Below are 26,565 nucleotides of genomic sequence, written 5' to 3'. Positions count from 1 at the left end.
ATGAATAAGGAGGACATGGGGAAGGAACACAAAAGTTGTTAAGTTCTAATTTATTTTAATTGTTCTAATATTCAGATATATGTTACTTTTTTAACTATAAAGAATTAATAGATAGATGATTGATAAACAGAGACAGATATGGGCTTGCATAAAATAAGGATGAATGTAAATAAGATTAATTCCATTCTGTGAACTTAAAATCCATCAAAAGTAAAAGTGAAAAAAGGAAAAAATTAATTAATTAGATTTTAGCTGAATGAGTTTCCATGAGTCTACTGCCTGAATGTCATAACTGGAATTTGACCCTTCCTGAATTAATTAGCATACAGTGATACATAAGCTCTTGGTTATGACACAGATTGCTAATACGTTCTATGGTGTCGAATTTGCCTAATTTTTAATTTTTTTTATAGGATTGCCTAGTGGGTCTCCAAGTTTCCGGGAAGATAGTGCAATCTTAATATCAACAACAGATACTGTCTGAAATGTGTCAGTCCAAAGGACTGGTCAATGATAAAAAAAAAAAAAAAAAAAAAAAAAGGAGAGAGAGAGAGAGAGTCAGAAGAGAAAATAATTTTAGCATTATTCATGTAGTGTAATGAGATGTATGATCTCTTTGGTCCTAGAGACAGAATATTCTACTGAAGAGATAGATGTGTCAGATTATCAGAAGCTATTATCATTAAAAACCTCCTTATTTCAGATTTCATGTCTACCAAGCAATTCTTGAAAAATATTTCAGCTTCTAATGCAAATCCATCTCAAGAATGCAAGTATATTAATCAGGACAGAAGTATGTAGTACTTCTTATTGCAAAATAATTTGAACTTTGATATCAGCCTCTAAGAGCCCTGGTTAAGTCAGTCTACCTCTGATACACAGATTCAGGTCCAGTGTATAGGCAAAAAGCTGATTTCTGCCTCAAGTCTCCATACTGGGTTGAGGACATTTTGCCAGAGTAAAGCTGACTTGTGATGTCTCTTGGTCGACAGCCAACTCACTTCTCCCGATGACACTCTGACTTCCCCTGCTCTTCCTATTCACACTTCAACAGGTTCTACTTGATTGAAGTACCCCCTCAAGCCAGCACAAATGGAGATAACTCTCTTAATTAGAGTTCTCAGTATGTGACTGAAGATCTTCTGTGAAGACACCAATCACAACCTGCAAAGAAAAAGGAAATCAGGTAATGCCTGCTTTGCACTCCCGACTTCCTCTCGGTTTATTCTTTCCTTCTGTCTTCTTTCATCTTGCCTGTCTGGAGACTAATTTCAAATTCGGGCCTGGCTTCACCTCAAACTTGATGAAAACAGTCATAGCAAATCACATGCGAAAGAGTAAGGATTGCACTTTTCAATCGCAGCCCCAACATTTGACAGCCCTTGAATTAGGGGAGAATTTTTGTGAGTTAGGTACTCATTTCGTTATTACTAAAAAATTAAGGCTTTTCCAAATGTATGAAAAAATCTTCAACACTTTGAGTGAATTGGCAAAGCTACTCAGCTAGTTTGTAACAAATATCCTGACATACAAGGAAAGATAATACATTTTAAAAGTTGATTCAATAAAGTATTTTTAAGGATGAAAATATACATAAATTGATATATTTCTTTTTGTGTCCATATAAACTGGCTTACTGAAAAATATTACTAGTCCATGATGTGAACATGGCATAAACATTTACTTAAATACATATTTCTAATTTTACAAAGTAATTTGTGTATGTGTGTGTAAATTTTATATATATTCAATTAGCTGAGGAGGAACAAGGTAATGCTAAGCCTTCTTGTTTCAGCTTTCATACCATACACAGGCGTCCTTTTCATGGTGTATTTAGTGGCATGTTTTTCACATTTTTGTGATTGTTGTTACTGATTTTGCTGCTTAACTGGCACCTATGCCTAGGGCTGAAGTGTTGTCTAACTTCTTTCTCTAAGCTTCAGAAAACCATGATGTGTATTATGGGGAAAATATGTGTGTTAGATAAACTTCATTTAGGCTTGGATTATAGTGGTATTGGCCACGAGTTTGATGTTAACGAGCCAAAAGTGGTGTGTGTGTGTGTGTGTGTGTGTGTTGCAACAGAAATACACATAAAACAAGCTTATTTACTGATTGATTGACGGTTATTGTGACCAGAGGTTCCCAGGAAGTTAGAGTTCGGGTTAGAAGCAATCATTCAGTATTCACTTATTCAGCATTTGCAGAAACTTTATAGAACATTAACTACCATGAATAATGAGAGTCAACTCTGCACACACATACACATGGCTCACCATGAGTGTGTGTGTATAAACTCAAAAGTTAAGTAATACTTATTATAATTGGAGGGATTTTAATCATATTAAAATGCTTTGTTGTCATCTACCTAAGTACTTTATAGTCTATCTTCTAAATAAATTTAGTATTTATTTAGATGAATTACCCAATTAGCAACATATTATTTCACTGATACAAATTAGATAGGGTAAAAAATATAGTAATATTATGTGCAAATGTAAACCACTTGTTTTAGAGATTGTCTTTATGGCCAGCTTTGCTGTAGGCCTATCCTGCTCACTATCCTGCTCACCAAGACTCTGCCCCTTTTCAGCTTTGTAAATCTCCTCCCTCTGGACAAACCTGATTCTGGGAAAAAAGAGGATCTGATTCAAGAAAGACCAGAAGAAACTGATAATTAGAATTCAACTAAATCACGTGGACCATGAAGCATAAAATTAAGTATTTGAATCTGCTGGTGTCTCTAGAATCTACTTAGGTTTAGAGACATACCAGGTATGACCAAGCTTATTACAATCTTTTTTTTTGGATTAATGATAAATTTATTTTAAATATTTATATTAAACGACAACTGCACAACATTCTAATGTTTGCAGAGTTATGTTCTTTGAGTAAAAGTCCCTGACTTAAATAATTACTACATTCCATCAGGAAATTTGGCTTTGCACCAAACTTCTTTAAATGAATAATTGTCTCGACAAAATCTGGGTCTTATACCATGTGGTATTTAAATTCTAATAAAATTGTTTCTGAATTTCTCATTTAAAACTTTGATTTAGAAGAAACCAGATATTTACTTTTTTGACAGTTCATGATTTAAGGAAATGTAAAATAAATACGTAATTATGAGAAAGTTGTTGGGAACTTCCATTTTTCACAAAAGGTAAGTAATTTAGACTATTGCAGTTATACTATCTCAAAATGAAATGGCAAGAGAGAGGCATCCCCTACTTACAACAAAATATTGATGTTTGCAGTAAACTAAATAAGGAAAACATGTATAATTACAGAATTTAATCATTACTTGGTTTTCTCAGATGTTTCACTTTGGATGAAGTGTGACAATATAATTGATGAGAATCTTTCTCTTGTTCATGTATCCATCTTACTCATTATGAAAACGTAATTGTGTGTAACGGAAAGAAAATAAATATGGGTTGATGCCAATATTTAGATAAGGGCTTAATACATGGACTTGTTACCTATAGGCAAGTTATTTCAACTCTGATTTGACATTCTTATTTGTATGTTGTGGCAAATAGAGGTAGCTGTTTCACATTTTGCGCTGGTCTTTCATTCACTTAATACTTTCATCTGACAATTGAAGAGCCAGAACAAATACATATTTTAAGTCTCTTCTTTTAAGATAAGTCATCTTATGAGTAAGTCCAGGCTCATAAGATGCAAGTGGAGTAATATATTCCAGCTTAAGTTGTAAAAGAGTTCCAGCACGCACACTTTTCTTATTCATACCTTTCTATTTATTGTTGCCTGGACTTTGAAATTAGGGTCTATAACAGATGCTAAATTGTGTTTTCAGATTCCACTTTCTAGGAGTTCTCCAATCTTCTAGGAAAAATGTTTAGGAGGCTAAGTTATGTAATTGTGGCATAATCAATGAAGTATATGCCTATGGAGCTGTGATTTGATAAATTGATAACTAGCATTGTACAATTACATGAAATATGTTGTCCTTAAAATTTACAATGGAGTGTATCATTGAAATATCTCTCCATATACAAGAACTTTCTTTTAAATTTTAACATTGCATTTGCCTAAATTTTCAGTGATCACATAGGTATCATTAGGTAGAGGAAGTCCTGTTGAATTAGTGATTATACATCATAAAAATAAATTGCTAAAGCTTAGAACTCATTAAGTTCATATTTTGTAAATAATCATTTAGCCCCAGATCCATAAATAAGAGTTGTTATTAATAATAGAATATTGTTTTGTTATTCCTGTAATAAAGTTGGCAAGAAATTTATAGTACCACAATAGAATGTAATGCATTAAATTAGAAAAATAGCATGCCTGCATGGCTCGGTCTGTTAGGCAGATGCCTTTAGCTCAGGTCATGATCCCAAGATTCTGGGATTGGGTCCCACATTAGGCTCCCTGCTCAGTGGAGAGCCTGCTTCTCCCTCTCCCTCTGCCTGTCGCTCTGCCTACTTGTACTCTCTCTCTGTCAAGTAAATAAAATCTTTTAAAAAATAATAAATAGGGGCACCTGGGTGGCTCGGTGGATTAAGGCTTCTGCCTTTGGCTCAGGTCGTGATCCCAAGACCCCAAGATTGAGCCCCGCATCGGCATCGGGACTCTCTGCTCAGCAGGGAGCCTGCTTCCCTTCCTCTCTGTTCCTCTCTCTCTGCCTACTTGTGATCCCTGTCTGTCAAATAAATAAATAAAATCTTTAAAAATAATAATAATAAATAAGTAAATTAGAAAAACATATGTATAATTCAAGAAAACTAAAGAGTTATAAATATACATAAATATGTAACTGTGTCTATCTCACACTCAATATGACAATAAATATTATTGTTGTAAATTTAGAAAATGCTATTTCTCCATGGAATACATTATTCGAGACTCAAACTGATATTTGAATCTCTTTATATGGTATAGAGATACTTACACTAAGAATTTTGGTATATATAAGCTCAATAAGGATGTACCAGTATTCTGTTACTATAATTAAGTAGGAGAAAATTGAGACATATTACTAATAATAACAATCCATCTTTATCATTAAGTATATATTTTAAATTATTTTGTGAGGCATTACAAAATGGATCTAGGTATTTGTATCAAAAAGTAGGACAGGGGCGCCTGGGTGGCTCAGTGGGTTGAGTCTCTGCCTTCGGCTCAGGTTATGATCTCAGGGTCTTGGGATCGAGCCCCGGATTGGTGTCTCTGCTCGGTGGAGAGCCTGCTTCCCCCTCTCTTTCTGTCTGCCTCTCTGCCTACTTGTGATCTCTATCTGCCAAATAAATAAATAAAATCTTAAAAAAAAAAAAAAAACAGTAGGACATATGGGGGCACCTGGGTGGCTCAGTGGGTTAAACCTCTGCCTTCAGCTCAGGTCATGGTCTCAGGGGCCTGGGATTGAGTCCCACATTGGGCTCTCTGCTCAGCAGGGAGCCTGCTTCCCCCCCCCCCCTCTCTCTGCCTGCCTCTCTGCCTACTTGTGATCTCTCTCTCTGACAAATAAATAAATAAATAAATAGCATTTTCTAAATTTACAACAATAATATTTATTGTCATATTGAGTGTGAGATAGACACAGTTACAAATAAAATAAAGAATCAACAACCTCACTTGGCTTCACAATTAATAAAATATATACATCTTCTTAAATTTGGGACACTGTTTTATTTATAAAGGATTATACAAATTATGTACACATTCAATTTATTACTGTTTTTTTCAAAATTATAAGCCACCTGCTGATGCTCTTTAAGCATGGAGCTGGGAATTTGATAGCACTATTGCAACCATATGACATGGTATGCAGAGCAATTCATTTTCTTCTCAAATGAATGTTTTTCTGTGTACTTCATGAAGCTAGACATGCAGAAAAACCTGAGGAAATAGTTGGTTAGATTCACTTACACGCTTCAGCAGAGTGAGTCAAGGAAAGGCAAGTTTCCATATCGCTCTGAAGTTTGCTGGGAGACCACATATATGTACACATGAGCACATGCTCAAAAAGAATAAAACGGCCAGCTCAAAATAAGATGAAAGTAGCAAGAAATAAGGTATTTTTGTCTAAAGGTTGCTAAAAATCACTCTTTACATGAATATTTTAAAGAGTTGAGACTTAATCACTTAAAATTAAACTATTAATAACCTTTCCCTTGACATGGAAGCAGATCACCTTATCTTTATTTTTTTTAAGATTGTATTTATTTATTTGACAGACAGAGATCACAGGTAGGCAGAGAGGCAGGCAGAGAGGGAGGGGACCCTGAGATAACTACCTGAGATGAAGGCAGAGGCTTAACCCACTGAGCCACCCAGGTACCCCTAGCTCACCTAGTCTTTAAGTATCTCTTGATTTGCCCTATTTTTGATACGATAACCACACAAAATTTTTTTAAAATGGAGATTCCTTAGGGAAAAGAGTGCTCTACATAACAAATAGCATGGAGGACAAGGGGAGATGGAGAGGAGAAGGGAGTTGAGGGAAATTGGAAGGGGAGGTGAACCATGAGAGACTATGGACTCTGAAAAACGATCTGAGAATTTTGAAGGGGTGGGGGGTGGGAGGTTGGGGGCACCAGGTGGTGGGTATTGTAGAGGGCACGGATTGCATGGAGCACTGGGTGTGGTGCAAAAATAATGAATACTGTTATGCTGAAAAAAATAAAAAAATTTAAAAAAAAAAAAAAAAAAAAGAGTGCTCTAACCAAGCAAGCAATACTTCTTTTAACATAGTTGGAATGAAAGTTTCAGTGTTTGCATATTATTTATGTGTAATAAAATTATCAATTATGTATTTTCAAATTAAATATAAAATGACATTTTAAAATTATTATATAAATATTCAGGAAGATTTTTTTTTTTAAGATTTATTTATTTATTTATTTATTTGACAGACAGAGATCACAAGTAGGCAGAGAGGCAGGCAGAGAGAGAGAGAGAGAGATTGGGAAGCAGGCTCCCTGCTGAGCAGAGAGCCCGATGCGGGCCTCGATCCCAGGACCCCGAGATCATGACCTGAGCCGAAGGCAGCGGCTTAACCCACTGAGCCACCCAGGCACCCCAGGAAGATTTTTATTACATCTAAAAATAAAGTGAATAAATGAAAATATTTAGTAAAGAAGTAACGATGTAAAAATCAATTGGCTGTTTTTAATCCAGAGCCTTTGCAAAATGCCTGAGATATAATGCAAGAGAGACAAATTTTATGATGAGAAAGAACCACTAATTTGTCCAGACAAGAAAAGGAAAGCACTAAATGGAGATATTGTTGTGATAATAATAACTCCATTTTTTTTTAGCATGAGAAAAAATATGTTTAGATTAAAAGGGAGCTTCTGAAAAAAAGTCAGCCTCCACTTGATTGTTGCTCAGAAACACTGCAGTATTAACATCGAGGCTTTCCTTATTGCAGACCGATGTACCCAAATGACAAGAATTTGCTTCGATGTGTTTCTTAAAAGGGCAGTAGTGGAGAGAAGAGATATGTCCCACCCTACACTGAGTGAAAGCTCTCAGAATCAACAATTAATCAATTAGATGAAATTAATTAAATGAAAACAAAATAATCAGGGACCTGGGGTGGCTCAGTTGGTTAAGCATCTGCCTTTGGCTCAGGTCATGATCCCAGAGTCCTGGGATGGAGAGCCTCATGTGTGTCTGGCTCCCTGCTCAGCGGGGAGTCTTCTTCTCCCTCTCCCTGTGTCCCTGCTCATGCTCTCTCACTCACTCACGTTCTCTCAAATAAGTAAATGAAATCTTAAAAAAAAAAAAAAGTAAAGAAAAGAAGTCAGTTCTTCTGCAACATGATGAACCAGCTAAGTATTTCTAGTAATTCACTCATTATTCCCCACACTGAAATTCACTTTTGAAAAACTAAACCCCTCAACACGTGCACCCCAATGTTTATAACAGCCTTATCCACAATAGCCAATCTATGGAAAGAGCCTAGATGTCCATTAAGAGGTGAACGGATAAATAAAATGTGATTATATATATATATATATATGTGTGTGTGTGTGTGTATGTGTGTGTATATATATATATATACATATATATGTGTATATGTGTATGTGTGTGTGTATATATATATATATATATATATATATATAAAATCAGCCATTGAAAAAAGTGAAATCTTGCAATCTGCAATGACATGGATGGAACTACAGGGTATTGGGCTAAGCAAAATAAATCAATCAGAGAGAGACAATTATCATCATCTCACTGATATGAGAAATTTGAGAAAGAAGACAGAGGATCATAGGGGAAGAGAGGGAAAAATGGAACAAGACAAAACCAGAGAGGCAGACAAACCATAAGAGACTCTTAATCTCAGGAAACAAACTGAGGGCTGTTGGAGGGGAGGGGGGGTAGGAGGGATAGAGTGTCTGGGTGATAGACATTGGGGAGGGTATGTGCTATGGTGAGCACTGTGAATTGTGTAAGACTGATGAATCACAGACCTGTACCCCTGAAACAAATAATACATTATATGTTAATAAAAGAAAAAGAAAGAAAAGAAAAACTAACACCCCAGATGAAGACCATAAAATAAGGACAGGCAGAGCAACAAGAAGACCACACATTCATTGGTGCTTACACCAAAGAGTGCTAGAAAGAAACCACCCAAAAGTCCCAAACTACTTGGATTTCCTGTTACTTTTATCTCTACTCTACATGAAGCAATGAGCTCACCAACCTAATAAAACAAAATTAGAGATTAACATATGAATTTTTTACCTCCTAAGTGGCAGGCACGAGATCATTTGACAATCCAGTTTCTGTAAACTCTATTATGAAATAAATTCCTGGAAAACCAGAGGATCTCTTTTTATAGAAGGGGCACCTGGGTAGCTCATTTGTCTGAGTGTCAGACTCTTGGCTCTGGTCATGATCTTGGGGTCCTGAGTCCAAGCCCTACATCAGAATCTGTGCTCTGCACAGAGTCTGCTCATCCCACTACCTCTGCTCCTCCCCCTGCTCACACTCTTTCACTCTATCTGCCTCTCTCTCTCTCAAGTAAATAAGTAAATTAAAATCTTAAAAAAATAAAAATATAGAAGACTTTCTGGTTTATTAATTTAAATGGTAAAGACAGTTATAAACAATTAAAATAAATGTTCATGACTATAACAGAGTCACCCTAATCAAAAATAGAAAATTCTTGTAAAAAGTACGAATTTGTATTCCATATAAAACCTAAATGGATAATACATATATCTGAGTGGAAAAACATAAGATTGAAAATAATCTCTTTTTTATTGAGATATAATTGACATATAACCTTATATTAGTTTCAGTTCTACAACACTGATTCAGTATTTATACATATTGTGAGGACCTCACCCCAATAAGTCTAGTTAACATTCATCACCATGGTTACAATTTTTTTTCTCATGATGAGAACTTTTAAGATTTACTCTCAGCAATTTTCAAATATCCAATATAGTATTACTAACTGTAGTCACCATGCTATACTTTACATCCCCTCTGGCAATCACTAATTTGTTCTCTATATCTGTAAGCTCTTTTTTTTTTTCCCTCTCTCTCTTTCTGATGCCACATATAAGTCAGGTATTTGTCTTTCTCTGTATGATTTAATTCACTTAACATATGCCCTCAAGTTTCATCTATGTTGTCATAAATGGCAAGAGTTCATTCTTGTTTATGACAAGATAATATTTTATGTGTATATATGTACATATATATACAATATATAGTATTTTATACATATATGTGTGTGTATATGTGTGTATGTGTGTGTATATACACATACATACATACATATCATATTTTCTTTATATATTCATCCACTAGTGGACACATAGGCTTTTACCATATCTTGTCGATAATGTTGCAATGAACATGAGAGTGTCTATATCATTTCAAATTAGTGTTTTGTTTTCCTTTGGATAAATACCAGAAGTGGGATTGCTGGGTTACATGGTAGTTCTGTTCTTAATTTTTTTTAGGAAACTCCATACAGTTGCACTATTTTACAGCATAGCAGTTTTTTCACATTGTAGCTAAAATTTATCTTTTTTTTCCTTTGATAAGAACCTTCCCAATGTGTATGAGGAGATATTTCACTGCAATTTTAATTTGCATTTCCCTGATGATTAATGATATTGAGCATCTTTTTATGTATATGTTGGCCAATATATGTCTTCTTTAAATAAATATCTATTTAAAATCGTTGCCCATTTTTAATTGAGGAATACAATATACGTGTCTTGTATATATTTTTTCCCATTCCATAGAGTGCTTTTTTATTCTGTTGATTATTTCCTTTGCTGTGCAGAAGATTTTTAGTTTGCCATAGTTCCAATTGTCTATTTTTGTTTTTAGTAATGTCTATTGAAAGGTGAATAGATAAAGAAAATGTGATATTTACAAACAATGGCTATCATTCAGTCTTTGGAAAGAAGAATATCCTACTACATGTGATGACATGTACAAACCTCAAGGATAGTATGCAATGTGAAATACACCAGTCACAGAACAAAAACTATATTTTGATTCCACGTTTATGACACATCTAAAATAGTGAGAATTATAGAAGCAGAGAGGTAAATAATGGTTGTCAGGAGCTGGGAATAGGGTAAATGGGAGTTTCTATTCAACATACAGAATGTTTCAGCTCTGCAAAATGAATAATAATCTAAAGATCTACTGTACAACATTGTGCGTATAGTTAACAGCACTGTATTATGCATTAAAAAAAATAAGTAGTGTCATTCATGTTGAGTGTTTTTACCATGACTGAAAGAAAAATATACCAAAGAGGCAGGAGGAATCTTTTGGATGTGATGGATATATTTATTACCACAATTGTGGAGTAAGTTTCATAGCTGTATATATATGTCAAAACTTATGAAATTGCATAATTTAAATATTGGTGTTTTTATATTAATTATACCACAATAAAGCTGTTAAAAATGAATTTTATTTGATATGTGAATAAGCGCAGTGTTATTTCAGTGGAAGAGTGTGTTCATCACTGTGGTACATGTGATATATTTAGTAAAGGTCATATGTATAAAATTTTTTTTGAAGTGCTAGAATTTTGTTTTTTCAGGTAATCATTTCAGGGAGTTAATGTGTTCACTACACTGTGCTATGTGTAATACCCTAAGTGAAAACACATGTGCAAACAAATAATAAATGGAATCTACTGTATTAATGAAGTAAAGAACACAATGCCATCATCATATCCACTAATGTAGCAACAACAAAACTTAAGAGTCACTCATGATAAATGCTCAGAGAAATGAGGATACAGGAGAAATTCCTCAACTTGAAAAAAAAATCATCTACAAAAAAATGTATAGCTAGCATTATACAATGTGGTGAAAGTCTAAATGCTTCTCCACTAAGATCAGGAACAAGATAAGGATGTCCACTCCCACCACTCTTATTCAACATAGTGCTGGAAATTAAGCCAGTGCAGTAAATCAAGAAAAATTGATAAAAAATTCAGACTGGAAAATAAATAAAATTGTCTGTATTCAACAGATGACATCACATCTACATGGAAAAGTTCAAGGAATCTCAAAACAAACAAATCAAACCAAGCAAATGAGTGAAAACTTTGAGAACCAATCTGTGAGTTTAAAAAAGTCCCAGATATCTCATACAGAGATAAATTGTATTTCTCTTTTAGTAGTGAACATGTGGACCTTGACTTTTAAAATTTAATACCATTTATAATATCTAAAAATATGAAATATATACAATTCTAACAAAAAATGTACAGACCTATATGGCAAAAACACCACAGTGCTGATGAAATAAATCAAAGAGGATCTAAATGAATAAAGAGGTATTCTATATTCATAGATTGGAAAGTTCAATATAGTATAGATGTCAATTCTCCCCAAATGGATATACAGCTTCAGTGAGATTCCTAACCAAACCCCAGCACAAATACTTGTGGATATAGACAAGATTGTTTTAAAATTTAAGTGGAAAGAGAAAAGAATTGGAATAACAAAAAAAAAATTTTTGAAAAAGAAAAATGAGACCTAGGAATCATTGTATCAAATTTCAAGATTTTTCATATAGTGTGATTGGTTGAAGGATAGACCTATTAAAACAATGGAGAAAAAAAAAAAAGAGTTTAGAGATATATACCCCATTGATTTTTAGCAAAGATGCAAAGGCAGTTTAATGCAGGAAAAACAGCCTTTTCAACAATTGTGGTGAAAAAAGTGGACATTCATTGGCTAAAAAAATCATTTGAAAGAAGTTTCTCATGTTATACAAAAATTAACTCAAAATCAATCATGGATTGAACAGTAAAGCTCAAAACACTTTACAACTTAGGGAAAAAATTGGGGAAGAAAATCTTCAGGATCTAGGGGTAAGACAAAGTTCTTATACTGGATGGTTAAAAAAATCTGTAAGAGAAAAAAATACATATATAAACTGGACTTATTTAAAATGAAAAGTCTTCATGAAAGACACTATTAAGAGGATGAAAGAAAAATTATAGAGTGGGAGAAATTATTTGCAAGCAACATATTTGAAGGACAAGTCTTTAGAATATATAAAGAACTCTCAAAACAAAATATTATAAAAACAAATAATTCCTTTAGAATATGGGCAAAAAGCGTGAAGAAAAATTTAGAGATTAGAAAAACATGAAAAAATATCCAAGATTTTTGATCACAAAGGAAATATAAAACTATGATGAGATATCATTACACAACTATTAGAATGACTAAAATAGAGAAATTATGACAACGTGTAATGCTGACAAGAATGTGGGGAAACTGGAACACATATAAATTGTTAGTGGGAATATAAAACATTAAAATCATCAAATAAGACAGGTAGGCAGTTACTTAAAAAACTAATCATAACAACCAAATGACCCAACAATTGCACTCTTAGACATTCATCCCAGAGAAATTCATACAAAAATTCATATTCATACAAAAATCTATACCTAGCATTCATAGAAGTTTTATTTGTTAACAGCTAAGTATGTAAAAGTTAATTTTTTTAAACTTTTTTTTTTAAAGATTTTATTTATTTATTTGACAGAGAGAAATCACAAGTAGGCAGAGAGGCAGGCAGAGAGAGAGGAGGAAGCAGGCTCCCCACTGAGCAGAAAGCCCGATGCGGGGCTCGAACCCAGGACCTGGGATCATGACCTGAGCCGAAGGCAGCGGCTCAACCCACTGAGCCACCCAGGTGCCCCTGTAAAAGTTAATTTTTAAAAATGGAAACAACTGACCTATCTTTCGATTGGTTAAGTTGACCATTAAACCAATAAACTGTTAGACACTTATACCAGGAAATAGTACTCAGCAATAAAGGAGAGAGAACAATTGATACATGCAACGAATGATCTGGATAAATCTCCAGAGAATAATAATAATCTAGTTATAATAATAATGAAATGTTTTCCTTATTTGAAGATAAAATTACTCATATAGCCTGTATTGCAATGTGTCCATTAAATTAAGATTTATAAGAAATGGTTCCAGTATTTGGTGACATAGTACAGCTCCCTCTTAATCAGTTTCATGAGTCAAATAATATTGTGTAAACTTTTGAATGATTAACCACCTGTTTTTTTCACTTTTTTTTTTAAGATTTTATTAATTTATTTGAGAGAGAGAGAACGAGAGAGAGAGAGAAAGAGAGAGCACATGAGAAGGGGAGGGTCAGAAGGAGAAGCATACTCCCTGCTGAGTAGAGAGCTTGATGTGGGACTCCATCCCAGGACTCCAGTTTCATGACCTGAGCCAAAGGCAGTCACTTAACCCCTGTTTTTAAAAGAAGTTTCCATATTTAGGACTTTTTTTCAGTTTTTTGAAGCATAAATATGTCTACCTTTTTTCAATATCTAAGAGTGCAGGTCCAGAAGTACATAGAGCTGTTTTCTTTTCTTTCTTTTTTTTTTTTTTAATTATGTTCAGTTAGCTATAGTGTTCAATGATTCATTAGTTGCGTATAACACCCAGTGCTCACCTTAGTGAGCCCTCCTTAGTGCCCTCCTTAGTACCCATCACCTTGTTATGCCCTCCCCCTACTCCTCTCTGAAACCCTCAGTCTGTTTCCCAGGGTCCATAGTCTCTCATGGTTCATCTCCCTCTCTGATTTCTTCCCTTTCAGATTTCCCTTCTTTCCACTATGGTCCTCTGAACTATTGCTTATGTCCCACATATGAGTGAATCCATATGGTAATTGTCTTTCTCTGCTTGACTTACTTCACTTAGCATAATCACCTCCAGTTCCATCCAGGTCAATGCAAATGGTGAGTATTCATCCACTCTGATGGCTGAATAATATTTCAAACTATGTATGTACCACATCTTCTTTATTACATTCATCTGTTGGAGGGCATCTCAGCTCCTTCCACATTTTGGTTATTGCAGACACTGCTGCTATGGACATTGGGTTGCATATGCCCCTTCTTTTCACTACATCTATATCTTTGGAGTATATACCTAGTAGTGCAATTGTTGGGTGATAGGGTAGTTTTATTTTTAATATCTTGAGCAACCTCCATACAAAGAATGACATTATAGATTAAGGGCTGATATAAAAGATGTATAAAGAACTTCTCAGACTCAACACTTAAAAAACAACCCAGCCAAAAAATGGGCAGAAGACATCAACAGATACTTCTCCAAAGAAGACATACAAATGGCTAACAGACCTATGAAAAACGTTCACCATCAATAGCCATTAGGGAAACACAAACCAAAATCACAATGAGATACCACTTTACACCAGTTAGAATGGCAAAAATTAATAAAACAGGAAACAACAAATGTTAGTGAGATGTGGAGAAAGGGGAACCCTCTTATACTGTTGGGAATGCAAACTGGCACAGCCACTCTGGAAAATAGGATAGAGCTGTTTTCAAATATAAGTTCCATATCTCATGAGCTCTGTATTTTAAAGCAAGTTATTTAACTTCCTAAAGATTCATGTCTTCTTATACAAAATGGACTAAAACAGCAGTAACCTCATAGGATTGTATATCTGGAATATCTTAAAACTTCTATAAATTGTGTGCATTGTTAATATTTTGTTAGAGAAATTACATTAATTTCTTATATAGAAACTCAAAGTAATTTGAAAGTTTACCAGTTACTTATTATTGGAATAAACATTAGTCATTTAAAATTTTGTCTTGAAAATGTAGTAATTGGACAATTTTATATAGAAATTCCTCAGTAAAATATTTTTTTAAAGCAGAATATGATTGGTCAGTTGGTTAAACTAGTTTACTTTTTGTGTAAAAATGGATTACCTGCCAAACCAAATGGATCACCAGGCAATTTTCTTTGCTTAATTTCAGTGTGTTCTCTTTCAGATGGCTCCTCCAATGAGCTGTCTTGTCCTACTTGCAAAATCAATCCTGTAGTTCAATCAGAATCACTTTAAATGTTCAAGAAGACTGCACTCTGTCATTTAAAGACCCAAATAGTACAGAATTGAGATAAAGTCCAACTTGTGGTTTTCTCTTATTTTTTACTGTACCTGAAAAGTTCATTCATTCTTTATTCATGCATTTGGACCTAAACTACAAAACAACACTTAGCTATATTCAAATGCTTTAGCATTGAATTAACCAGCTATAATTAAGCTTACATATAACACATCCAAATAATTATATATAAATTATACAGTTATATATACATATAATTATATATGTAATACACAATATAAAAATGCATATTGTGCAAGTCAGACAGATTTGTACAAAGTATACAGGATATACCTTGTGACTTTCCATTCAACTATTCCCTTCCTTTTTTTTTTTTTTAAAGATTTATTTATTTATTTGACAGAGAGAGAGAGAAAAAGAGACAGTGAGAGAGGGAATATAAGCAGGGGGGTGGGAGAGGGAGCAGGCTTCCTGCTGAGCAGGAAAAAAGTTAAAAAAAAAAATAAAAGGGTGCCTGGGTGGCTTAGTCATTGGGCGCATCTACCTTTGGTTCAGGTCGTGATCCCAGGATCCTGGTGTTGGGCCCCACATAGGACAACTCCCTTCCTTAAATATAACCACAGAATAATATACTTTCTTGTGTTATCTTTACAAAACAGTTAAAAATGCTGTGTACACAAATGTATAATATATATAATCATATGCACATGCAAATACACATATAAAATTATTTTACTTAAATATCACAAAATACATGTATAAACACACATACTTACTATGTCTGATTCACTTAAGTTATTTGCATCTCTTTCTATGTATCTCTTATCTATATCTATTAGCATTTGGTCATTTGTCATGGCTGCATCATATTAACATGAATTATTTATAATAATTTGTTTGATGCTCCCCTCAATAGACATTAACAATATTTACAAGAATTTTTATTGTTCACAATTTCAACTAATGCTTGAGTTCTTTCTTGTTCATAAATATACATAAAATAATTATCTTTTTTCGATCAAATCAGATTAAGTATTTTTGTACATTTGTAAAAGTAAAATGCAAACTTGTAAGATTATTTAAAAATAATGAACTTGTAACTAACAAACAGTTACCAATATGTATTTTATAAAAAAAAGGTTATCAACCTGTACAGACACAGCTCTATGCTGATCTTTAGCATCTATTGGCTACTTCGAGGGTAATATGGATTAGTAATTTATAGTATACTATTTAATGTTTAAAACTCCTCCCCAAAAACACCTGTCCCAGTTTGTTTATATTGTTTAGAGAGGTTTACATGGTGGCTTACCCTGGTTTAACCAGATACACATCTTGGTTTGCCTATATGCACCAGTAGAGCATAAAAAATTTCCAGAAACTTTTACTGAGGCTCTCCAAAAACCAAGATTCCTTGTATATATCTTGGTGACTTACAATACAGATATGAAGTACATCCTCTATAACTAAGAACATTCCTCAAAGCCCCTGTTCTTGAATGTGGTTTCTTTCTCCTGTTGTACCATATCCTTTCTCTGCATTAAAACTAAAACCTTATGTGAGCAAAATATGTAGAGTATTGTGAATTCTTTCAATTATTCAGACCTGTGAAATAGTTGTGTATGTGTGTATATGTAAGTTATAGTTAATATATATATCTAACAATATACATGTATATATCATTATATGATTAGACAATGAACATTATTAGAACAGAGACCACAGTGGAGGCTTTTAAGCTGATTCATAGAGTAAGTCTTGGTTTGCATTGGTGATTGAAATAATTAAAATTTTATTTTTTAAAGATTATTTATTTGAGGAGGGGGAGAGAGAGAGAGAGAATGGGTACACTTTGGGGGAGAGGCAGAGGGAGAGAATCCTTAGGCAGACTCTACACTGACCAGAGAACTAGGGTCCTGAGATGAAGACTTGTGTCAAAATCAAGAGTCCTCAGATTAACTAACTGAGCCACCCAGGAACCCCTGTATTTGAACATTTTGAAGAATACAAACCATTCATTTCACCATATCTTTTCATTTTTGTAATTTTAGTGCTATTTTGAATTACTTCTAATATATCAATAAGCATTTGGTAGTTGTGTTTTTAAATTATCTTCAATACACATGAATGCCTATATAATCTTTTCCCATTTATTGGTTCCTTATTTTTATATAATCTTTTTATATTATTCTGCAAACATCTGCTGATTTAAAAAGATAAATTTCTGTATTGGTTTCTTCAGGTATCTCTTTCTTAACAGTTTTTGACTAAAAATAGAAGCTGGTGAATGAGTTTTGCATATGTAGATGGCTTCACTTTAAAGGATACAGGCAAGGGGTATGCTATAGGAAATAGAGCCCTTTCATCTACTGGAATACCCTCATTTTGGGAAACTTCTCAAAACTGCTCTCATAGAATATTTATATCTGGAAAAACTGGCATTCTGAAGGATCTGAAAGCAAGACAGATTTCTTTTCTCCTTTTATGGTTGTAGTAGATTGCCAATGGCTATGGTCACCCTACTTCTTGTATTCATTGCCTTGGGTAATCCTCTTGGGCTTTAAGTCTAGTCTCAGTCATGTGAGTTGTTCCAATCAATAGGAATTGTGACCCAAGCAGAGACCTGAAATGTTTGTACATTGGGATTTACCCCCCTTCTTACTGCCAACATGTAAATAAACTTGAGTTAGCCTCTTGGATGGCTGGTAATGCCTTTAGAGAGTGGGAAATGACCATCCCCAAAGTCCCAAGAGTAACCATAATTATAGTCATCTCAGCTGATTTCTGGATATGTGAGTGAGGCCATTCCAGACCATCTAGCTCTACCCACTGGGCCTGACAAAAATAATCTCCCAGCCAAACCAATGCATTATGAAAAATAAATAAATAAATAAATATTTTCTTTTGTTTTGAGCCACTGCATTTTAAGATGATTCATTTTAGATAGCAAAATCTGATACATATAGATATTTCTCAAATCTGGACTATTGATATAAATTTTTAGGAAATAATTTTTGGGAAGTGCAGATATTTTATGGAAGCACCTGTAAGGATTATTTTTTTTTTTTGTAAAGATTTTATTTATTTATTTGACAGACAGAGACCAGAAGTGGACAGAGAGGCAGGCAGGGAGAGAGAGAGGGGAAAGCAGGCTCCTGTGAGCAGAGAGCCTGATGCGGGGCTCCATCCCAGGGCCCTGAGATCACGACCTGAGCTGAAGGCAGAGGCTTTAACCCACTGAGCCACCCAGGCACCCCACCTGTAAGGATTATTAATTTGCTAACACATTCAGTTGTTAAATGCACAAACATGATTTTTACTTTTAATGTAGCCTATATAACAAATAAACAACACAGTGATAATCTTTTAGGCATGAACGTTTTCCAAAACCAGAAAATAGTTGTTCCTCTTATACCCTTGTGTTTGATTTTCTTTGTCCTGGTCAAGAATGCCTAGAGCTACATTGCTATAATCTTTGTGGAACAAGTTACTTCAATAGCATTTGTGTAAAAATAACGAACATTAAAAAAAAAAAAAACTAACATCAATTCTCATTAGTTAACTCTGCTTTTCTTTTATACCAGTGCTTGTTTATAAAACCATGTTTATAATAATAATCAAGGTTTCATATCTGCCAATGTATGTTACTTTCTTAATGCTAAATTTTCTTCAATATGTTAAAAAACCACCATCTGTTTATTACAATTTTTGATAAAATGGATTGGAATCCACACAATTTTCCAAAAAAAACAACTGGTAGGTGACAAATAAAAGTCCACACTGCTATTAATATTTTTAATGACCGCCAACTAGAAAGAATTTTTAAAAATCATATGATATAGATGAGTTAAGATGAAAAGCAAAAATTCCCTGCCCTGATACTCCCACATCCGTCCTTCTGACTAAAGGCAACAATTGAATCATTTCTGTTTTGGGTTCCAATTAGTTCTCAGGTGTTAACCTGGCTTAATCTTTCGGACACTCTATATTGCGGAGAAGAAGAGTTCAAGAACTGACTAGTATAGTGACTTCATGATTAGGGCTTTAATTCTGGAGTCTGTTTTTCAGTCCCAGTGTTGACCCTTTACAAGCTTTTACCATGTTTGGAAAATCTCCAGTATTCTGCCTGGAGAACTGACTCCCACTTTCACAGCAGTCTGATATGGAATCTGTTTTGGAAAAATGCTTTCTTTTCTCATTTTCATTTGTGAACTCACTTCCAATGGCTTTATACTTTAAAAAAAATGTTAGTATCTTTCATCCTCGTATACCTTTCCCTCAGTAATCTCAGCTTTTGTAAGTTTATTCTCTTTTGCATCATTTTATTTTCATTCTAATAAGATCTCTTGAGAGCGTAGGGAGCAAGATACACATGCCTATTTAGCCATATGTTGGTGAATCAAATAAATATGCACCGAGTACTGATGTTGGAAAAGCTCCACAGTGATGTTGGTAAATATTTCCTGCCTTTCAGAAAAATTATTTATTATAAAATTTGCCAGAATCTCTACTGTTATTTTCAGTACAGATTTTATTATTATTTGTTGTTATTTTCAGTTCTATTTGAAATACAATATTTGTATGATTAAACTGAGATCTCTGACCTGAAATTGCCCAATCTTTTTCTCGATGTACTTAGTAAACACAAATTGACAATAATAACAGAAGATTAACTAATTAACAACAACATCAAGGCATTTTTTTTTCCCCAAAGGTAACAATATTGGATATGACTAATGAATTTGATGAGGTCAAATCATACATTTCATGACGTTTTGTACAAGAGATCATGTCTGATGACTTGTTTGCAAACTGTAGATTCAGAAAAGTGAATTAGACATACCATATCATTGGGTTAGTTGTATTCCGTTATGCTGCAAATCTATTAATTATAATTTTAAAAACATGTACAATTCATTTTGAGCATACTGCAATTCATTTTTTTTGCATGTGAGTACTGTGCCCTTTTCTTCCTGCCATTGTTTGTGTGTTTGTTTGTTTGTTTGTTTGTTTTATCAACTGCATCATGCTTAACTGACCATTATTGCTCTAAGTTTTCTAGTTAAGGGACAAACTCCATATTTATTTTCAAATATTGTAATAATATTTACTTTTATTCATTTCTGATCTTCATAAATTATCATCCATTATTAGCTGGGTAGATGGTAAATAGCTTGCATTTTTTTTCTTATTTATTTTTAAGAAGAAAGTATAGAACAGATTTTAATTGTATCCTTTCCTTCGGAATGCTTTCTTTTTCTACTACTTTGTGATTCATGATGATATTTTTTTTATTCTAACTCCTCCCCATTAGATCTTATCTCATTTTATATTTTCCTTTTTGTTGGATATCAGAATAAAATAAATTAACAAAATTCTGGAAAATTAGCATAATAAATCCTTTAACTTCCCAGTGTCAAAAATGTCTTAAGTTTAAAAATCAAAATGTGATTTAGGAGAGCAATACAATGTTGTTTCATATTTTTTTAAAATAAACTATCAAGTTCTACAGGACATTTTCCCTTAGGAATACACATCTAACATTATAACATATTAATATTTCCATGATACTTTCCTGAATTTTATGTTTGGTAGGTGAATAATTAGCAGCTAGTTTATAAAGTTGGGAAAACACCAAGACTCACTAAAATTATCCTGTAAATGTGCCCACAGAACTTTCTTAAGATATTTTTAAAGAATGTACCCAAACTGTCTGGGTTGCTTATAGTCCAATATTTGAAATTTATGACTTCAATTTATGAAGTAAGCAATTGCTGAATAATAGCTATGATTTATACACAATTCCTGGACTGAGAAATGTGAAGCCATTTTCTAACTGAAATATCTCCCTTTTCTGAAGGAGATACCACATGTATACTACTTGTATATTGCTTAGACACCTCACATATTTAGGCTCAGTCAGATTGCCCGCTAATACAGTGAGGTAGAAACTAAAATTTGTGTCAGCTACCTCACACTTCATGTTTAACCTGTTTTTTGATCACTGCTATTATTTGAATTATTAGTAACGTTTAATACTTCCAATTCTTCTGAGTTTATTTTTTAGTCTGACTACTTGTGTTATCTCAGTGTCACTCATGTATGTATGTATGTATGTGTATACATATATATGTGTGTGTATATGTATGTATATATATGTGTGTGTATGTGTGTAGATATATGTGTATGTATGTGTGTATATATATATATATATGGTGTTGTTAGTCACCATACAATACATTAGTTTTTGATGTAGTGTTCCAAGATTCATCGTTTATGTATAGCACCCATTGCTCCATGCAATACATGCCCTCCTTAATAACCACCACCAGTCTCATCATCCTCCCTTCTCCCTCCCCTCTAAAATCCTCAGTTTGTTTCTCAGAGTCCACAGGCTCTCATGATTCGTCTCCCGCCCTCCCCCCCTTCATTTTCCCTTTCCTTCTCCTATTGCCCTCCATGTTTTTCCTTATGTTCCACAAGTAATTGAAACCATATGATAATTGGCTTTCTGTGCTTGACTTAACTCATTCAGCATAATCTCCTCCAGTTCCATCTATGTTGATGCAAAAGTTGGGTATTCATCTTTTCTGATGGCTGAGAGTAATATTCCATTGTATATATGAAGTACATCTTCTTTATCCATTCCTCTGTTGAAGGGCATCTTGGCTCTTTCTGCAGTTTGGTTATTGTGGACATTGCTGCTGTGAGGATTGGGGTTCATATGGCCCTTCTTTTCACTACATCTGTATGTTTGGGGTAAATACCCAGTAGTGCAGTTGCCAGGTGATAGGGTAGCTCTATTTTTAATTTTTAAAGGAATTTCCACACTGTTTTCCAAAGTGACTGCACCAACTTGCATTCCCACCAATATTGTAAGGGGGCTCCCCTTTCTGCACATCCTCCCCAACATTTGTTGTTTCTTGCCTTGTTGATTTTTGCCATTCTCACTGGTGTAAGGTGGTATCTCAATGTGGTTTTGATTTGAATTTATGGATGAAAGACCTCAATATGAGACAGGAATCCATCAAAATCCTAGAGAACTTAGGCAGTACCCTCTTTGACATCAGCCACAACAACTTCTTTCAAGACAGGTCTCCAAAGGCAAGAGAAACAAAAGTGAAAATGAACTTTTGGGACTTCATCAAGATAAGAAGCTTCTGCACAGCAAAGGAAGCACTCAGCAAAACAAAGAGGCAACCCACAGAATGGGAGAGGATATTCGCAAATGACACTACAGCCAAAGGGCTGATATCCAAGATCTATAAAGAATTTCTCACACATATATTTTTAAAAGTGATGCTTTAATGAGAAAATAATGTGGTTTTATTTTTTTTAAGATTTTTATTTATTTATTTGGCAGACAGAGATCACAAGTAGGCAGAGAGGCAGGCAGAGAGAGAGATGGGAAGCAGACGCCCTAGCGAGCAGAGAATCTCGATCCCAGGACCCTGAGATCAGAACCTGAGCCAAAGGCAGAGGCTTTAACCCACTGAGCCACCCAGGCACCCCAGCAAATGTGGCTTTATATTAGAAAAGTAAAATCACTATCACTATCATTATCACAAGTTAATATGTCTATTTTTAATTTCTAGTGATGTCTGTCATTGAAATTCAAGAAGGTAGAAGGCCTGAGAGTTTGAATAAGAGTAACTTATTCAATATTGATTATATTGACAATATTCCTTATAATTTTTGTAGATTCAATTAGTTAAAATACAAGACTGACTATTTAGAAGTTGAAAATCTCTGAATTTATCATAATTGTTCTCCAGTAAGTTTATCTGAAATTGTCTATAAGAATCATATTGCAGAACTTTGTCTAAGATGTGTAAAATAATCACAAGGGATTCCTAACCATAATGAAGAATGGGGGATATTTTGAGAAGGAGGAAAATGATTTCAGTTTTTAACATGGTAAATCCATTGTGTTTATAGATCTTGAATTATTCTCTATATAGGTCTGCGATTACCCTGCTAAAAATTCCCCAGTATATCATTTTGATGTTTAATATTGTGTTAACTTTTTGATATATCACATGAATAACAGACACTGTAGTGTAGAGATTTATAAAATGTTCATTCTACGAGTGCATGTGTAGAGAAGGTTGTCATTTTAATTTTCATCTAACATAATAAGAGAAAAAAGGAAAACTTACACAATAGAATACAGTGTAGTGAAGGTATCTGCAACATGGAGGAGAGAAATTCCCACTATCTTAAGCTATCTTTTGGGCAGCATCACTCAGCTATATTTTCTTGACATTCCTGGTGTCATTAACAAAGTTTATGAAATGTTTATATTGTTAATGGATGCCAAAAACCTGGTCTATTATATTTCTCTTACTGCCCAATATTAAACTAATATAAACTAGGATGATCTTGTAAAACTAACATCATACATCACTTAACATTTCAGGGAAATACTGTTGTGTACCATCTTAAAAGTAACAAGATAATTCTTACTCCTTTGCATAGTTAGATGGATGACTACACCTTGAGGATATAATGTCTTAATGTTCCTAGCAACTTTGCTTATGAAAAATGGCTGCACTCACTAGATAAACACCATCATGCTGATACAGTAAAGCAAAAATCAATTTATAAAACAAAGTGTTATAACCATTTTCCATATATATATATATATATATATATATATATATATATATATATGAACTGACCATGTGTCAGTTTGTTTTTACCCTGTAACAGAAAACATGGTAAGTCCTATACTTAAATCTGGAAAAAGCTCCTATCATTAAGTGCCGACAGCATAGTTCTGCTAGTATATTAAAAAAAAGTTATTCTATCAAATGGACATTAATTTACCTGATGGGAGTATGTGTATATTAATTGAGATGGACATGTGAATCTGTCACATGTTTGTGACATAGTAGTCAACCCTAAATTTAGTAGTCAAACCCTAAAAAACAGGGTAGTCAAACCCTAAAAAAAAACATAGTAGTCAAACCCTAAAAAAACAGGCTTCAAGTATTGAAAAGAGCAATCAATATTTTTAAATCTTTTCTTTGCCTTAAATAGTTATTAGTGTACCCTTTTAAATTAGTGTAGGTATAGCACATGGAGATATACACCAAATAGTCTCACCTATTATATTGCACTGAAAAATCATATGGGATTTTTAAGTTAGCACTATTTGCAGAAGTGGACAAATAATGAATTGCCATGGAATGTTTAATGACCAAATAATTCTGCAACTCTTTTGATTAGTCAACAAAAAATACAAATTTGTCTATTTATTTATTTGGCTCCCACTTGTTTTTTTTTTCTTTTTTAAGAATTTTAGATCATTAAGAAAAAGGTCCATTATATGTTCCTTTTCTTAATAACTTTACATACAGTTCAGACTTGGTCTAATTTTGCAAATTCAATAAAAACGATTCTCATAATTAAAACTTCATCTTCATTTAAGACTTAAAAGTTCCTGGGGTTCACTGTTTTATGATGATATCACTATACTAAACACAGTATATATATATATATATATATATATATATATATATATATATTTAACATAGTATATTTTTCGCTTCACAAGAGGAAGGACCAGAAGTAATATTTGATAACGAGTGAAGAATAATTTATATTGTTAGGTCAAGAATATCATGAAAAATATATATTTTCATTAGCCTTCATGTATAAGGCTAATCTACAAATGGCATAAAATACTTCTATGTAAGCATTATTTTTTTCTTCAGTAATCAATTCTATTGAACTGAGCCTATGATTCAGAAGCCATTTTGATTATAGTACATCAACAAGTATTTGATATTCTCTTTAGGTTGATCAAACACAGGTACAATGAATATGTTAATTTTGTTCTCATTATTGCTAGATTTTTATCTGCCTATATCTCAATAATCCTAAGAAACTCTGCATGTGTATATTTTATTATATTATAGACCACTTTTCAGAAATAACTTGCTTAAATTGTCTCAATTATGACTGTATCACAATTACAGTGTCTTACTTGTATAGAATATGTAAAATCTGGCATGGAGGTGATTGTTTTTGTGTATTCTACCAAAATTTCTGAAATAATACTGGTATCTTAAAAAACAAAAACAAACAAAAAAAACTTCTTCTGAGTACAACCAAAGCAATTTTACAAATTATCATTTATTTTTGGTGTTTCTTTTCTTTGCTTTTTTGTTATGTTGGAAGAAAATACAAATATTTCATTTCCATATCTGCAAAAGAGTTCTCATTGTTTCACATAATATTACATGGCAGTTATAATTATGACACACATACCTAAAACAAAATTAGGGTGATAGTTGACTTCTACCTATTAGTAAAATTTATATTTGCAGCTTTCTTACTCTGGGCTTGGCATATATTACCATTCAGACTTAGAATATTATTTTCTCTAATTTTTCAAGACTTTCCAGAGGAAAATGATATGGGAAGAAGATAAAAGTATTCCAAAGATTTCCATACCTTAACCCTCAGAAAGGGTAAATACATACCTTCATGACAAAAGAGACTGTGGAGATATGATAAAGTTAAAGACCTGAATATAGTTCTCCTGGATTATTCAGGTGACCCATTTTTAATTATGTGATCCTTAATGATGGAGAATGAAGACAGAAGGGTAGATCACACAGATACATGTGAAAAGACATCAAATTACCATCTCTGACTCTGAAAATAGAGGAAGAAGTCCATGAGTCAGGGAATGTGAGAGACCTGTAGACTCCAGAAAACTTGGACCTACAACTGCAAGAAACTGAATTCTCCCAGTAACTTGAATGAGCAAGGAAATGGATTCTCCTAATACCTTTTAGAAGGGCATGAAGTTGTGTCCACACCTTGATGTTAGCCAAGGGAGATCTGCGTCAAACTTGGAGATAGAGAACTGTAATGTAATGAATTTGCTTTAAGACAACAAATTTGTGGTAATTTGCTCTGGGAGCAATAGAACGCTAATAGAACAAGCGGGTGATGACATATAATAATCTAAATTAAAGAGAATCTTGAGGTGTCTTGGTAGCTCAGTCAGTTAACTGTCTGACTCTTGATTTTGGCTCATTATATTAGGGTCATGAGAGTGAGCCCTATGTTGGGCTCTGTGTTAAGCATGGAACCTGCTTAAGATTGTCTTTCCTTCTCCCTCTGCCCCTCTCCTCATGCTCTCTCTTTCTCTA

The 26,565-nt window shown here is 33.6% G+C and overlaps 1 long non-coding RNA gene across 1 annotated transcript; it reads right to left on the bottom strand.

Moving 5' to 3' along the window:
* Nucleotides 1-43: 43 nt before the first annotated feature.
* LOC125095905 (uncharacterized) lies at nucleotides 44-26,321 on the bottom strand. Its single transcript, XR_007125997.1, has 4 exons — nucleotides 26,199-26,321; nucleotides 25,888-26,062; nucleotides 15,260-15,413; nucleotides 44-1,164 (listed from the first exon to the last, which is right to left on the bottom strand). It is a non-coding gene; the product is annotated as an uncharacterized LOC125095905 (long non-coding RNA).
* Nucleotides 26,322-26,565: the final 244 nt, after the last annotated feature.

Source organism: Lutra lutra, chromosome 3 (genome assembly GCF_902655055.1).
Source record: "Lutra lutra chromosome 3, mLutLut1.2, whole genome shotgun sequence".
NCBI classification, from domain to species: Eukaryota; Metazoa; Chordata; class Mammalia; order Carnivora; family Mustelidae; genus Lutra; species Lutra lutra.
Note: the sequence above shows the minus strand (reverse complement) of the source record. Positions and strands in the feature narration are given on the sequence as shown.